Genomic DNA, 15578 nt, shown 5'->3' with positions numbered 1-15578 from the left:
AGCCTTCCTCGGGCCCACAGAGAAGGAGCCTAGGAGAAAGACAAGTCCTGAGCACCTGAGCGAGGGGAGACAGTGTCCTGAAGGCAGAGGCGGACGCGGCGAAGGCTGTGTGTGGGAGGAGCTCTGGGAGAGGCGGGGAGTGGAGGGTGAGAGCATGTCATCTCCCCACCCCACCCTCCCTCCAGCTCCTACAGAAGTGTGGGGTGACTGTATGGGAGGCTTGTGTGCTACAGAACCAGTGCTCCAGGTAAGAGGGGCCCAAATCATCTTAAACAGGGAGGGTGTGGGAATCATACAAATGGAGAGTTCCCAGAAACCAGAGGTGACAGAGACTATGGCCAGCTGTGGAGCAGAGAGGATTTTGCAGAGGGGGCCATGGCAGGGATGACAGAGCTGGGCAGAAGGCAGAGCTGAAAAGTGCAGGGCAATGCCATCCAGCCAGGTGCACAAACGACGTCCCTGGAGTTGTGCAACACAACAGTCCAGAGAAAGTGTGGGGAATGCAGCACAGATCTCTCCAGGGGAGTCAAGTATCCACACTGACTGGAAGGGTAGTGAAGGTAACCACAGATGGCCTGGTCTGGTAGACCAAGGAGCCTGGGATGGATGTGTGGGCAGCGGGAGCCACTGAAGGTTTTTGAACTGAGGAGTGACCCCATGAGAGCAATGCTTCAAAGACCCTGCATCTACCATGCTCGAGACTGGCTACGGCTCACCATCACCTAGGCTCAAGTCCAGGTCATGAGGATTCGGCCTCAGGGCCCCCATGCTGGGATCCTGGTCTTTTCGTTCTTTTTTCTTTTTTTAAATTAATTAATTAAATTTTATTTATTTTTGGCTGCATTGGGTCTTCGTTGCTGCGCGTGGGCGTTCTCTAGTTGCAGCGAGCGGGGGCTACCCTTGGTTGTGGTTCATGTGCTTCTCATTGCGGTGGCTTCTCTTGTTGCCGAGCACGGGCTCCAGGCGCGTGGGCTTCAGTAACTGTGGCTCCCAGGCTTCAGTAGTTGTGGCTCGCGGGCTTCAGTAGTTGAGGCTCGCGGGCTCTAGAGCACAGGCTCAGTAGTCGTGGTGCACGGGCTTAGTTGCTCCGCGGCATGTGGGATATTCCCCAACCAGGGCTCGAACCCGTGTCCCCTGCCTTGGCAGGCGGATTCTTAACCACTGCGCCACCAGGGAAGCCTGGGATCCTGTCTTCTCATACCATGTTTTCTGCCATGACCCCCTTCCTCAAGCCCTCCCCTAAAGCCAGACCACCTGACCCACTCTCCCCTGGGCACACAAAACCACTCTCTGACTCTGCTTATAGTATCCGTCCACTCAAATGCTGTCCTTTCTTCTCCAACCTAAAGATCTATCCACTCTGACATTCATTCATTCATTCATTCATTCATTCCATATCTACTGAAGGTTCATTGTGTGCCAAGCCCTCAGCTAGGCACCAGACACAGCACTGAAAGACAAAGTCGCCACTCTCATGGAGCCAGATGTGCGGGTAGGGAGGGTAGGAGACAGACAATAAACACAGAAGCAATGGAGACTTCCAGATGTGAAGTGTTAAGAAGTAAACAAAGCAGGGTGATGGGAGAATGAGGGGCTGGAGAAAGGGCTGGCCTACATTAGAGAGGGTGGTCAGGAAAGGCTTCCCAGAGAAATGAGTGATGAGGAGGTCCCAGTTTTGCAAACTATCTGCAAAGACTCAGGGAAGGGTGTCTTAGGCAGAGGGAAGAATAAGTGCAAAGGCCCTGAGTCGGGAATATGCTTGGCTCATTCAAAGACCAAAGGCAAGTCATGTGGCTGGAACAGAGTGAGCCAGGAGGAGGGTGATAGGAAAGGAAGTCGGAGGAAGGCAGGGGCCAGGCCATAGAGCTCTGCAGGCCAAGGAAGCAGTCTGGGTTTAGTCCAACTAGAGGGAAAACCCAGGGAGGGTGGTAAACAGAGAAGGGTCATGCTGATTTGTGCTTTAAAATGACAGCTCTAGCTGCAGGGTGGAATGGGTGGCCCTGGAGGGAGAGGGGCAGCAAGGCTGACCTTCCACCTCCCCCTGGAGAAACCTGCCCTAAATACCTCCCTGTCCATTCATTAAGACAACACTCAGTGAACGCTAACCATGTGCCAGCCCCACCTCCCGCCTAGGCAACCCTGGGCAGGGGCGTACGTCACTGCGCTTCGGTCTCCTGGCTTGTACACAGGGAGTCGTGAGAATGAACAGGTTAACAGACATAATGTCTCAGAAGAGTGCCATCCTTAGGGACGGTGGGAGGGAGGGAGACGCAAGAGGGAAGAGATATGGGGATATATGTGTATGTATAGCTGATTCACTTTGTTATAAAGCAGAAACTAACACACCATTGTAAAGCAATTATATTCCAATAAAAAAAAAAAAAAGAAGAGTGCCATCCCATAGTAGGTACTCAAGAACTGTTTCTTATCATGATCGTTATTATTACTCTGTGTCAGTGATGAGCCCTCTCTCTGGATGTCTTCATTGTAGCTGCCATTTATTTTAGACCTCATCGTAGACTCTCCTGACAGACCCTCTTGGTTACTGAGCTCTGGGGCTATTTAAATCTTTGTATGCAGGCGGTTGGCAGTGGCTCCCACTAGACTGAAAACTCCTTTTACTATTAACTATAAACTTAAAACTCCCTTAGTGCCAAGGACAGAGCTCCGCTCATGACATTTGTTGGATAAAAGATGGAGGATGAAAGATAGAGGAGGGAGGAGGGAGGAGGGAGGAGGGAGGGAGTCCTCTGCCTTGGGCCTGGCCTGCCTGCAGGGGCGGGATGAACGCCTCTGGGCGCGGAGGATGTTGTTCTTACAGCACAGCACCTGTCTGGACCACAACAGACCCCCTTTCCCCTGGTGCCACCAAAAGGTCCTGGGGGCCAGGGAGACAAGGTCCAGGGAAAGGCAAGGACATCTGGAGAAGAAAGGGGAGCAGTGGCAGAGGAGAAGCAGGAGACAAAAGAAGGTAAAGAAAAAGGGACACATGTGAGGATACAGCAGAGAGCTTAATAACCGGGTCCAACTCTGAGCCGGGAGAAGAGGGACCAGGATGATGGACTCACGGTCCCTCTGTCCAGGGCAGCCCTTCTGGGAGGTGGAAGGATGAATACAGAACTAGTGGCTGAAGCCAAGGTGCTTCATGAGAAACAGGTGGCGTGGAAACAAGTCCAGAGGCCCCAAGGAGGAGTGGCCACCGCTGCCTGACGGTCGAGTGACAGCCCAGGTGGAGCTTGTCTGCAAGGGGGCAGTGAGGGGTCACTGGGCCCTGCAACAGGCCCCAAGCAGCCCCTGCCTCTGAGTCCTTGTCTTTCCTCTGCACTTCTGCCTGGTGAGGCTCTGCCCAGCATCCACCAAGACCCCTGTCAACGCCCCTCCTGCCGGAGACCTGACCCAACAGTGTTCATCCAAGTGCCTGTGCTGCACACTGAGCCCCTGACACGCATTCGCTCCTGAATCCTTAGGAAAGACCAGCGAGGACCCTGGTTCCAGTGCGCCAGGGGCATTCACAGAGATGTCCCGCAGAGATTTGGGGGTCTGTCTGACTGCAATGTCAGGACCCTTCCCTAGGGAGTGACTCTCTCCTGTGCTCACCCCATCCCTCTCAGCTTGCCCCTCATTACTACCCATGTCCAGCCTGGCTGGTCATGGTCAGCTGAGAAGTGTCTGACTCTCCCACCCCAGTGGAAACCATAGGAGGCCAGGGCCACTGGACCTGCTGAGCCGCTCCAGCACCCGGTGGGTGCTGAGGAGACATTGTGGGGCAGGGTACCGGGGATTCATGAAAGGACTCTGTTGAAGGCGTGCATCAGTGGTCCTCAAAGTGTGCTCCCCAGACCAGCAGCAACAACGTCACCTGGAAGCAGGTGAGAAATGCAAATTCTCGCCCTATCCCAGACCTGCTGAATCAGAAACCCTGGGATCAGGGCCCAGCAGTTTGTTTTATCAAGGCTTCCAGAGTATTCTGAGGCATACTGAAGTCTAAGAACCACTGGTGTACATTATCCACCCACAAAATGTTCTTAGTCGAGTTCACACTTAGGTTTGTCAGCTTAACTCTCTGGAATTAGATAGCTGTTCCCAGCAACCCCAATCCCAGGGATCCTCTCTCGGGTCTCCAAAGGGGCTCGCTCAGCCATTCTGCCTTGTGCCAGCCCCTCCTCACCCCTCCTCCTACCATCCCCCCACAAAGGAAAAAGAGTCAATGTCCTTTAAGTAATAACAACGTCAGAGTGCATGCCGCCCCACAAGGGCTCCCCGGCTGCCCTTTTGCTCTTCCCCAGATGCTGACTTCATAATAAAGAGCAGCCTCCCAAGGTGGCCTGTGACCCCATGGGTGTGTGTGCGTGCGCACACACACACACACACACACACGTGCACGCGCGCACACACACACACACACACAGCCCCCATACTCTGTCTCGTCAGTGGGCAAAGGCCGGGGTGCCGAGCAGGCTCTTTTGAGACGTTACCTTCTGAACGTCCTATTCCCCCACCCTCGGGAGGAAAATTACGACTTTCTCAGGGAGGAGTTTTTTCTTTATTTTCTGTGTTTTTCCTTCTCCCCTCGTTCGGCACAGAGCACTAATTTATGACTATTTCCCCGAGTCCACTGAAGTAAGAGGGTAATGGCTTTCACCATTTGCTCTCTCTCACCTGTCATTCACTGCCGGCTACCTGACAGGACTGCAGACAATGTTCCAATCACAGGGGCTGCTTTTTTTCCCAGGGAAGCAAAGAATTCATAGCGGCCGTGGGGAGAGTTATTTCATTCCTGGATGGAACAATGTCAGGTAAACAGCTGTAAAAAATCATAACCAGCAGGGCTGCCTCTGGCCTCCAGGGCCCCGGCTCTGAGCTGGCCCGGCTGGGGTCCGGGGAGCTGGGTGGCACTCGATGATTTAGAGCCCCCGGTTTCTATTACTCCATCGACTCCAGCCTCTCGACCTCGAGTAGGTCACGCTGGCTCTTTGTCCCTGAAGCGTTCTAGCTGCCACCTGGAGAGCAGGTTCTTTGTCCTCAGGGCCAGGCACGGAGAACACTGGTAAAGAGCCCAGGTGTTTTCTCAGGGAGCCACCTGTCCCCAGCTGAGTGGCTATGGGCAGGGTGCTGAGGTTCAGTTGCGCATTTGAAGAACAAAGATACTGTGTACCAGCGCCGTCCAACCCAATGTGCAGGGAAAATGAAAACATCGTCTGTGCTGTCCCAGACAGCAGCCACTCCATAGTGCAACTACTGAACACTTGAAACATGGCCAGGGTGAAAGAGAAACTGAGTTCTATATTTTTATTTCATTGTAATTAATGTACATTTAAATAGCCACGTGTGGCGAGTGGCTGCTACATTTCGGACAATGCAGCATTATACTTTTCCACGTGCTTCAAGAATTTCATACTGACAGGAATGGAGATATGAGTATAGTATCCTCGTCCTAGGTTGTTGTGTGGATTGAATGAGATATTGCATATAAAGTCTTGGCCCCTAGTTGGCCCTCCATAAAGGACAGCTTTTATTAACTCGATGGGACTTGGTCAGAAGGACAGGAGAGAAGGAGATTTGAACTCGGGAGTGTTCAACTTTAACTTTACTTTCCTACCGTTAGTTTTCAGTTTAACTAGTCAGGACATCTAGCTGCCGCCAGGGAGGGGCACATGGGACACATGACCAGGGTCAGCAATCAATGGTCCACAAGAGGTTCTGCTACCCTGCACTATCATCCCCCTCTGCTCCCTCCATCCCTGACCCCTATTTCTCATTTAGCATCACCCAGAAGTGTAAAGGTGAACCGTTTGCCCAGGCTCTGGCACAGTGGGGCTGGGTGGAATTGCTTCTGGATGAGACAAGTCCTCATCACAGATCACTGGTGGGTCTCCTCTTCTCTGGAGCCAGAGCATACAGGAGATGCGGCAGGACGGACTGGGAGAATGACCATTTGACAATCGTCTAAAACCCTGCAGTCAGGGATTCACAAAGAGGCTGCCCCGGATTTCAGCCTTGACTCCACTGTTTACTAGTTCTGGGAGCACGGCACTTTAACTGTTTTCTCCAAGCTTCAGTTTCCTTATCTGCCACACAGAGACATAAATAACCCCCTGACAGGTTTTCATAAAGATTTGATGCAATAATGTGTACAAAGTGTCTCGTAGGTACTCAATAAATAACAGCTGTTATTACTATTGTCATTACTATTCTTCGGAGGTAGCAGAACACACTGGTTAAGAGGTCAGTTGCTAGGGCGGGACCATCCAAGTTCAAATCCCAGCTCCACCCCCGACCTACCAGCTATATGATCTTGGGCAAGTCACTGCAACTGTTTGCCTCAGTTTCCCCATCTATCTATAAAATAGAAATGATAGTAACCCTTCCTCACAGGGCTGCTATAAGGATTTAAAGGACCTTACAGCAGTTACTGACACAGAATAAGTACTACATGTGTTGGTGAAATTAAATATTCTAACAAGGCCTCCAAAGATAGGGTAGTGGGTGGACGACATCTACACTTTCCTCATAAGAAAGCGGCCAATGTAAGAAACCCCAGCAGGCTTGGGGTTTGACCTGTTGACGGCAGGACACTGCCCTGGCCGAAACAAAGGGGCAGAAAATGAGGAACTCCAACAAAAAAACTTCAACAAAACAGAGCAGTTCTAGCACAAAGACGCCTTGACCTCAAGGAGCCTGGCTCTCAGACACCCTGGGGACTTTACAACCACTGATGCTTTGTCACGAGAGAGTCAACATCCTGATTTATGGACGAGAAAACTCTGGCAAAAGAGCCGGCCAGTAAGAGAACGCTAATCGCCTCCACCGTCCACCCTGCCTTCCCCACTACTCACCCATCTCTCCCAGAGCCCAGAAGAGAGGCTGAGGAATGGCGAAGGGAGGCAAGGAGGGAGGGTGACCCTGTCCTCAGCCCTCATTATTCTTTTAATGGCATCAACTGCACAGAAAATAACTGGGAAGGAAAAGACAACACTTCTTGCCATCCGGGTGCACGCAGGCTGGGATTAAGCAGCTTGATGGTGTGCCAAGCTTAGTGCTGGGCATATGTCACATGTCCTATGTCACAGCCCATATGTCATCTCACCAAATGAGGGCACCAGGCTGGAGCAGGGACAATCACCCAGCCTCCCAGGCAGCCTGTCTTCTCAGTGCAGTCCCTGGTCTAATTTCAGAATGCAGCCTCTTTATTGCCACTTCTCAAATAGACTCAGTTATATTTATATTTTTGGAGCCAAAAAGCAGTACCACTTTTCTCATTGACATGTTTCTAGTCAATAAAGTAGGTATTCTAAGTTGTAAAAATATTCATTCTCCTCCCCCACCTTCACCCATGGCCCTCGATGAAGCTATTTTTATTTTAGATGGAGTGAAATGCAGCCGGTAAACATTTTAATTTTCCTAAGTTGGCCTTTAGGCAAAAGAGGAAGTGTTCCCCCTTAGATCCGAGGCTTTCTAAGTTCAGAGGTCTCACCCAGAAGGGCAGGTGCCACAGGTCCACGCCCCACCTGTGTCTTCTGGTTTCCTGTGTCCAGAGAGTGACGACAGGAACTGAGCCAGGCTCGGGGGCACCTCAGACTGTCAACATCTGAACAGCCTTTTGCTTTCTGAAAGCACCTGTGCAAGCAGGGGCAGGTCCCCAAGTGGGACAGGAATGACCATCCCTGCCACTGTGCTCCTGGTGGGGGCCAGGCCCTGTGCTCACCACATTCATTATTTCATTCAACAATCACAATAGCTCTGCAAAGTGCATGAGGCCAGCCCCATTTTATAGATGAGAAAACTGAGGTTCCCAGGGCTGAAGGATCTGCCCGAGGCCTCAGCATGTGCGGAGGCAGAGCCAAGCCTCAGAGCTCCCTCCTCCACAGCTCATGGCCTCTCACACTATGCTGGGAGTGCTCAGCCAGGAGCTGGTGATGGATGGCTAGACTGTAGGACAGCAGGTTCACTGGCTTCAGAAGCCACCCCCCTCCTCCTCCCTGCACAGACCCTGAAACATACCCTGCCCCTGAACCAGATCCACGTCTCCTTGGGCAGGACTCCTTCCCAAGCAGGTGGTAGTGGGGGGCACCTAAGGACGAAGCAGTTCCTTTCTCCTTAATTGACTGTAAATTGCTCCAGAGCTTTTAATGAAGGCCGTCAGGAGTAATTATGTCGCTGCTGCGCGGCCACTCTGTGTAAACACAAGAGGCGGGGGCTGAGGGCATCTCAGCATCGTGGGCATCTCGGCTCTGCTGTGCCTCCCCACCCCTGCAGACCCCCTCCTAATTCACACATCCGTTATCCGTTGATGAGCCACAGCTGAGGTGTAGAGAACACTGGCGGTGTCTCAGGCAGGGGACCTGCAAGACGGTCAGGCAGGCAAGAGGCGGGTCCAGAGAGCCCAACACGAGGCCCACAGGGCAGCCGCTACCAGGGCTGCGGGCCTGAGCTGGCCTGGATGACGGAGGATTCACAATAGACTCCAGAGCCAATTCCAGAGGCTGGGAAGCAACACAGGAAGGGGAGCGGTCGCAAAGTGTGGTCCCCAGACCTGCTGCAGCATCACCTAAGAACTTGCTGGAAATGCAAATTGTTGGGCCCCAAGCCAGACCTACTGAATCAGAAACTCAGAGGGTGTGGCCAGCAACTTGTGTTGTAACAAGTCCCTCAGGGGGTTTTGAACTACTAGTGGGAGGGAAAGAATGCAAATGGGAGGGGCCTGTTAGCCTCAGCTGACAAAGTTGGGGAGCTGAGGTCTGAAGAGCTGTGGTTTACTCAAGGGCAAATAGTGGGGATGGAGCCCGGCACTGTAACCATAAGCCCCGGCTGGGGGCCAGACCATCCAGTTCAAACCTTGGTGCTAACGTTTAATGGGCCCTTCCACTTTGGACAAGTCACAGACTTTTCCTCATCTATGAAGCGGGGGCAGAAGTGGCCCTATGGGCTGTCTTGAGGGTCAGGTGCATGGGAACCTGACACAGGGACTGTAAATTGTTTTTGTCCCAAGACGCTGCCATCACACTGCGAATCCCATCTTGTGACTGGGCACAGAGAAGAGGGAGGACCGAGGAAGAGATAGGGGCTGTGTTAAAAGAGACAGAATGCTGTTGCCGGCACCAGAATACCCCCACCCCCAGGGCAAGAACGGTTAATTATCTCTCTGGACCCCTGCCGGGGGGAAGCGCCCACCACCTGTCCCCCAGCTGCCCCTCGTGTGTTCAGCGAGTCTTCCTGTCACTTCCTCTCCTGGACGCCTCTTCCTCAGAAAAGGTTTTCCCAACCTAAGGGTGTCGCAGCCCAGGGGTGAATGTGCTCTTGGGCTGGGATAGACACTTAAGTCATTACACACAGAACGAGTGCCGCCCATGTGCCATCATTCCCTGTGTCAGGCTCCACAGGGGACACTGAGGAAGGAGACCATCGGTGCTCATTGCCAGCCTCCTGCACATTCCAATGACCCCACCTAACAAGCTTTAAGACACGGTCCCTGCCCTCAAAGAGCTCACAACCCAGTCTATACCCTGGCTTCACCCTAGCCGGTCCCCTAGAACACCGAGGGGCTGCCAGGGTGGTTGATCAGGACAAATGCCTGGGGTGACGGGGGTGAGTTGAGCTGCAAGGGCCCCACAGGGAGCTTTGCTCCCCAAACCTCACGCCCTTGTGTGTTAACAGCAAGCACGTCCCCAGTAGTTCACTGAGTCCCCAACTACGGACCGTGTTGATCTGCCAGGGCATCTGCCAGCCTGCAGAGACAGTGTCCCTGGCAATGGGACTGGGTTGCCCCCAGGGGTAACAGTCTGCCAGAAATCAATGAGATCTGTCCACAGGCTCTGGTCCACTCACCTCCATTCTACCTGCACTGTCCCAGGCAGCCTGGAGCCAGAGGCCACAGAGGAACCAGCAGGCGGGTACCACTGCCCTCACCCCACATTCTGGGGCAGCACAGGATGAACAAAGGGGGAGGAACAATGACCTGCACTGCAATGAAGCTGGAAGCCGCTTCTTGGTACCCAGGTGGGGCCAGTGGGGTGCTTGGGCCCCACCGGCACTGCTCACCCAAACGCTGCCTCCCTGCCCGTCAGGGCTGAGTTATCCCTGGCATAGGGTTCTCTGGAGAGCTCATAAAGCAGCTGATGCAGCGAAGCAGCTTCAACACTCAATAATCCCTCCATCTCACTCCGGTTGGACGCCAGCATATTCATCTTGAATTATCCTTCCAAAGGCCAAATCAATCCTAGGAAGTGCTAGGGCTGCCATCGCACACACTCCTGCTGCCAAGAGAGCCCAGGAAAGGAGGGCCCATGGGCAGTGCCATGACACCAGGATGTGGGGACAGAGAGAGGTGGCCAAGGAAGACCCCCTCACTCAAGGGAAGGGGCCAGAGGGGACAAGATTTTGAGGCTCTCATCCCCTCCATCCACTGTAGTATGAGGGCAGAGTGAGGAAGCTGAAGAGAGACCACAGATGGTGGGAGAGGCCTTTGTTCTACCCCAGGGCTAGAAGGTTCTCCTCTTCGCTTACCCTGATCTACCCACCTGCAAAGAGGCTAGAGTTCTGGTTGTGGAGGGAGAAAGACCTGGGCTTGAATCCAGCTCACTTAATGACTTGGGCAGGTGACAATCTCTCTAAGCCTCAGTTTCCTCATCTGTAAAATGCGCTGAATAACCACCTCCTTCATAGGGAGCTGTGAGGATTAAATGAGCAAGGCATGCAAAACCCTTGGGCACAGCACGTGGCACATAGGAGGGTGACCAGGAGTGAGCAGGTGGGAAAGTCTGTCCTGAGTCTGAGGGCTGACTACAGGAGCCGGGACCTCCAGAGTAAAACAGAGCACATTCAGGGGCAGGCTTCTGTCTTCAGACCCTGGACAGCGTCATGTGAAGAGGGACAGGCTGACTGCAGGGAACTCTGGGCACAGGGGGACCGAAGGAGCATCGGGAGGAGGCAGACAGCCCATGAGCAGGAAGGTGTGCTCACTAGCCGATGAGATGGGGAGCGCCCACCGCTGCAAGGGCCCACCCTGTGCCTGCACTACCTGTTGGCAGACAGCCCATGAGCAGGAAGGTGTGCTCACTAGCCGATGAGATGGGGAGCGCCCACCGCTGCAAGGGCCCACCCTGTGCCTGCACTACCTGTTGGCAGACAGCTGTGCCGAGTGCATGCCTGGTCAGGCTGGGAGGTGGGACCCGGGACCTCTGGGCCTCTCCCACCTGCAAAGCGAAAATGCCCTTGGAAGAGTAACACATAAACCACACCAAATATTTATGTGTTGGGCACAGTGGGCTTTGGCCACTTAAGGGTATCGTTCTTGTCCCCAAGCTACTTCTCTCCTAGTTGGGAAAAACACTAGTCAATGACAACAAAAATGGTTAGCATATATTAGTGCCAACCACATTTCTTAATGTCCAAGGTTAATTAACTTATTTAAGCCTATGAGTATACACTGTGTGACCATCACCCCCATTTTCCAACCAAGTAAACTGAGGCGTAGAGAGATTTAAGTAGCCGGTGATAACAGTCCACACTTGTTCCAGATGCAATGCAGGGCTTCTTGGAAGAGGAGGCACTTCAAGACAAATACCTCAATAAAAACAACATTTACATGGCAATTTAGTTTTCAAAGCTCTTTCTTAAAGCTTCCTGTGAAGTCAGCTGGGCAAGTATGATCAGCCCCATTTCCAGAGGAGGACAAAAGAGGCTCAGAGAGGCTAAGGGACTTGCCTGTGGTTACAGAGTTAACAAGAGGTACAGCTGGGATTAGAACCCAGGCCTTGTGCCTCTCCTGCCAGTGCTTGGTGCCCTGTGCCCGGATGGGGGAGAGGAGGAAGGGGATGGCACCCAGATGAGGGGACTGTCAGGGAGATCCTTACACCAAAGGACAACTTTCCTGTGTCCAAACCCAAGTCCAGGGCTGACACAGAGACTTGATCTCCTATTCCGGACTAAGTTGTAGCTGGACAGTCAGGCTCACAGGTCCCCTGAGCCGTGTAAAGAACAGTCAGGGTGAGGGGAGTGATGACAAGTTCAAAGTCGGCTCTGCCTGCCACCGTCTCCCCAGCCAGCTGGACGATTTTCAGCTCTTGTAAATCACACCTTCGGCTGGTTCCCAGAGAGCCCAAGTGTTCCTGGCTGGCTGCAAGCTCAGCACATCCTCGCCCAATGACACAGCTGAGCCAGGCTCATCTGCCAGCCCCCCAGCCCCCCTAAAGGGGGTGCCTGCTGCCTGGCCACAGCACAGCTGGCTGAAGCCCCCACCTCCTTAACTGCTGATCACCGGAAAAGGTCGTGGGCCCAGGAGCAAGCAACCTGGTTAATCTCACACTCTCATCTATTTCCCCAGTCATTTCTCAGCAATATTTACAACTCTGCACAGTATGTCCAGCAAGCACTAGCATATTCGGAATAACTGGGGAAGCAAGGCCCGAACAGGGAAATCGACTTGCCCAAGCTCACACAGCTGCATGGGAGCAGAGTCAGTCCTGGGACCTAGGCTCCTGCCCGAGTCCAGGGCCTGTGCTCCCAGACCAAGCTGTGCTGGCCACTCTCCCTTCTCTGGGAGAAGCTGCCCCTTCATCCAGCTCCTCGCTGGTGTGCACCCTTGGTCACTGAGACCCTTTCCTGGGTGACAGATTGAGGAAAGGCCCTCAAAAATCCTGAGGGGTGGCGGAGTGGGGTAGTAAGAGTGTGGATGTTGAAGACTGAATTCTTGGGATTCAGATCCCGTGGGCGCTTGGGCAGCTTGATTGAGCTCTCTGAGCCTGTAATATGGGGACCATGATAGAGCAGACTTCCCATCATCGCTGTAAGGATTCAATGAGATCATTCAGGTAACCTAACTAGTAAACCGCAAGTACTAATGATTACTACTATTATTTTTATTTTTTAACTACAACAACCTATTTCTGCCATCCAAGACACAACACAAGCTGCTTACCCCACTGCTGGTGGGCCTGGTCCACGGCCTTCTGAAATGCTGTTCCTGTGGCTTCTGCGTGTAAACCCAGTCACTCAGCGACACCTCCACCATGAACCTCCCCCTCTCCACGCCCAGAATGAAGTCCTTCCTCGCCTGAGCATTAGCAGCACCCTGGAGCTCACACCTCCCACTTGCCTGGGGTGGGCTGGGCATTTACCATACATCCTCTTCTCCACTCCAAACCGGGGCTCCTTAAAAGCCATGACCCACACACAGAATCCCAAAGTTGTGGTTAAGTTGCACAGGCTTTGGGGTCAGGCAGCACTGGGTTCAGGCCCATTTCTATCCTATATAAGCTGTGTGACCCTGTGCAAATTACTCACTCTCTTTGAGCCTCTGCCTTCTCATCTGTAAAATAGGGATTATAAAGCCCACTTTCTCGGTCTGCTGCAAGGATTCAGTGAAGCAATGTGTATGAAGAGCTTACCTAGACACAGAGTAAGTGTGTAAATATAGTTGCCATTTTCCCAGTTGTCTTTAATGTGTGTGTCCCTACACTGCCCCCAAGCACAGCCTGGCACAGGTGTGCAGTGCAGACCATTAATGCCTGCCTGCACGACATGTGGCACATCACCGTTATCACTAGTGATATTATGGCCGCATCCAAAACACCCGCCCTACCTCCACCCATGTATCGAGAGGCAGTCCACAGCTGGGGCTGCCACAGGCTCCAGATGTGCCCAGGCAGGGGCCTCTTGGAGAGGCTACAGCCCAGCACCCCCCAAAAGGGTACTAATCTGTCCTATAACCCCCTTTGAGGGCCGATGCTGACCTGGAGAAACGCAGAAAGGAAGCAAGGCCACAGAGGCATCCAGGCCCTTCCAGAAGTCCTGTGAGTCATCCCCCACCTCCCAGAAGGAAGAGTAAAATCCCTGCTCTGTGAGGTCACCAGGAAGCCAGGGCCCCAGACCAGCTGGTCCCAGCATCTGATCACCTGGACAGATACTAGATCACCTCCTTCCTCCAAAACCTCACCCAGTACTGACAGCTTTAGGAAGCCTCTGGGCTACCCTCACTTCCCCTCCCTAAGCACTCCAACCCCAGATTGTGGCAGCTCTGAGACACCTGGAGCCCTTTCTCTAAACATCAAGTCCCAAGCTCACAGCCCACCAACCCAGGAGGATGCCCCTTCTTCCCTAGGCCCAGAGGAACCACATACCTGCATGGGCAGAGCCCTCTTGAATTTCTTTTGCAGATGGTGTGAGAAGTTAGGGCAGGAATCCAACAGTAACTCTCTAAGGCCCTTGGGCAAGCTCCCCACTTGGGCCTCAGTTTCCCCATCTGTAAAGTGGGAGTGTTTGACTAGTGATCATCAAATTGTCCTATAGGAGGCCCTAGCTGTTCACTGCAGGCCCTCTGAGGATCCTTGGGTGGGGGGTAAAAGTGAAGGTGAGGAATACAGGCTGTTATCACTGTGTACCTCTGACTTTAACTTCAACCACAGATGGTTATTTCTCCTTAGCACTTATTATTGTCTCAGTCACTCTAATTTTGTCTGTATTGTTATTAGTTACTGAGCTACAATGCCTCTGTACAGGTGGCAGGCGGAAAAGCCCAAACCATGCTCAGAGCACACACCCAGCTGATGTTTGGGAACCACCCCCACTGGACTCCTCATATCCACGTCCCTCAATTCCTGTAGTTTTGCCACCAGCCCTTGCCAGGGAACTGCTTTGTGGGACAATGAACCCCTCTTCCCTGTGGTGGTCCTAAGGAACACTTCGGTTAAGGAAAAAATCATTCTCATCCTGTGGTTCTCCATCCTCTCCTGAGAGATGATTTCTTCCCTTTATTGAGACAAGGGAAGAGGGATACAGGGTAGGATAAATAGCCCCTCCCAGGGGACACCAGGTACAGAGAACGGTCCAGGAGAGACCCAACCCCCTCCCAGATTCCCCTCTAACCCTCCCCTCTTCATATCTGCTCCAGAGCCTCATGCCTGGACGTCATGCCATCCCTGAGCGTGTGCTGCCCATGCGCCCGCCGTTCATGTCAGCACCCCCGCATCTCCCACGCTGCGCCCAGCGGGACCCGCCCCTGCGGGGAGTCGTCTGCGTGCTCGCAGGCACACAGCTCCTCCGTCTACTGAGACCGCCGATGCGGGTCAGCCCACCTGAAAATTGCTCTCGCTGGGTCCAGACGAAACAGCTGGGCATTGATGGAGTTTGCAGAGAAATTAATCAGAGCCGTCTGGCAGTGGTGCCAGGCGCTGCCTGGGCCTGATGCATCCTAATGAATCCCGAGCTCCTGCCTTAACGGCTCCTGACAAGACTAATTTAGCTGTGTAGGTGATTAGTGTGGGCATTATCACCTGAATTGTGGCTCAAGACGCTTTGGAGGTCTGGGAGGGTCTGCCTGGGGATGTCGGCTCCATGAGCACCCACCTTGGCGACACATAGAGGGACCAGGAGCCAAGGGGAGGGGAATCGGCAAGACATTCAACATCCACTCAGCCTTTCATTCTTCCTTCATCCCTCTACTCATCCGACCAGCAACTGTTGAGGCCCACTTTGTACCAAGCACTGTGCTTGGCACAGAGGACATGTGCCAGGAGGCTCAGCTTGCTGGGTTGTATGGTGGACATGACGCCACTTCTCTGGGATTCACTGTGAGGCTCTGG

General features: G+C 53.2%; 1 protein-coding gene across 2 annotated transcripts in view; it reads right to left on the bottom strand.

The window, feature by feature from the left end:
- Nucleotides 1-15578, bottom strand: part of CDH23 (cadherin related 23) — a gene marked incomplete at its 5' end in the record, with an annotated part of 434991 nt that overhangs the window by 370043 nt on the left and 49370 nt on the right. The window lies entirely within an intron of this gene.

This window comes from Balaenoptera borealis (genome assembly GCF_965194805.1).
Source record: "Balaenoptera borealis genome assembly, chromosome: 10".
In the NCBI taxonomy this organism is placed as follows: Eukaryota; Metazoa; Chordata; class Mammalia; order Artiodactyla; family Balaenopteridae; genus Balaenoptera; species Balaenoptera borealis.
Note: the sequence above shows the minus strand (reverse complement) of the source record. Positions and strands in the feature narration are given on the sequence as shown.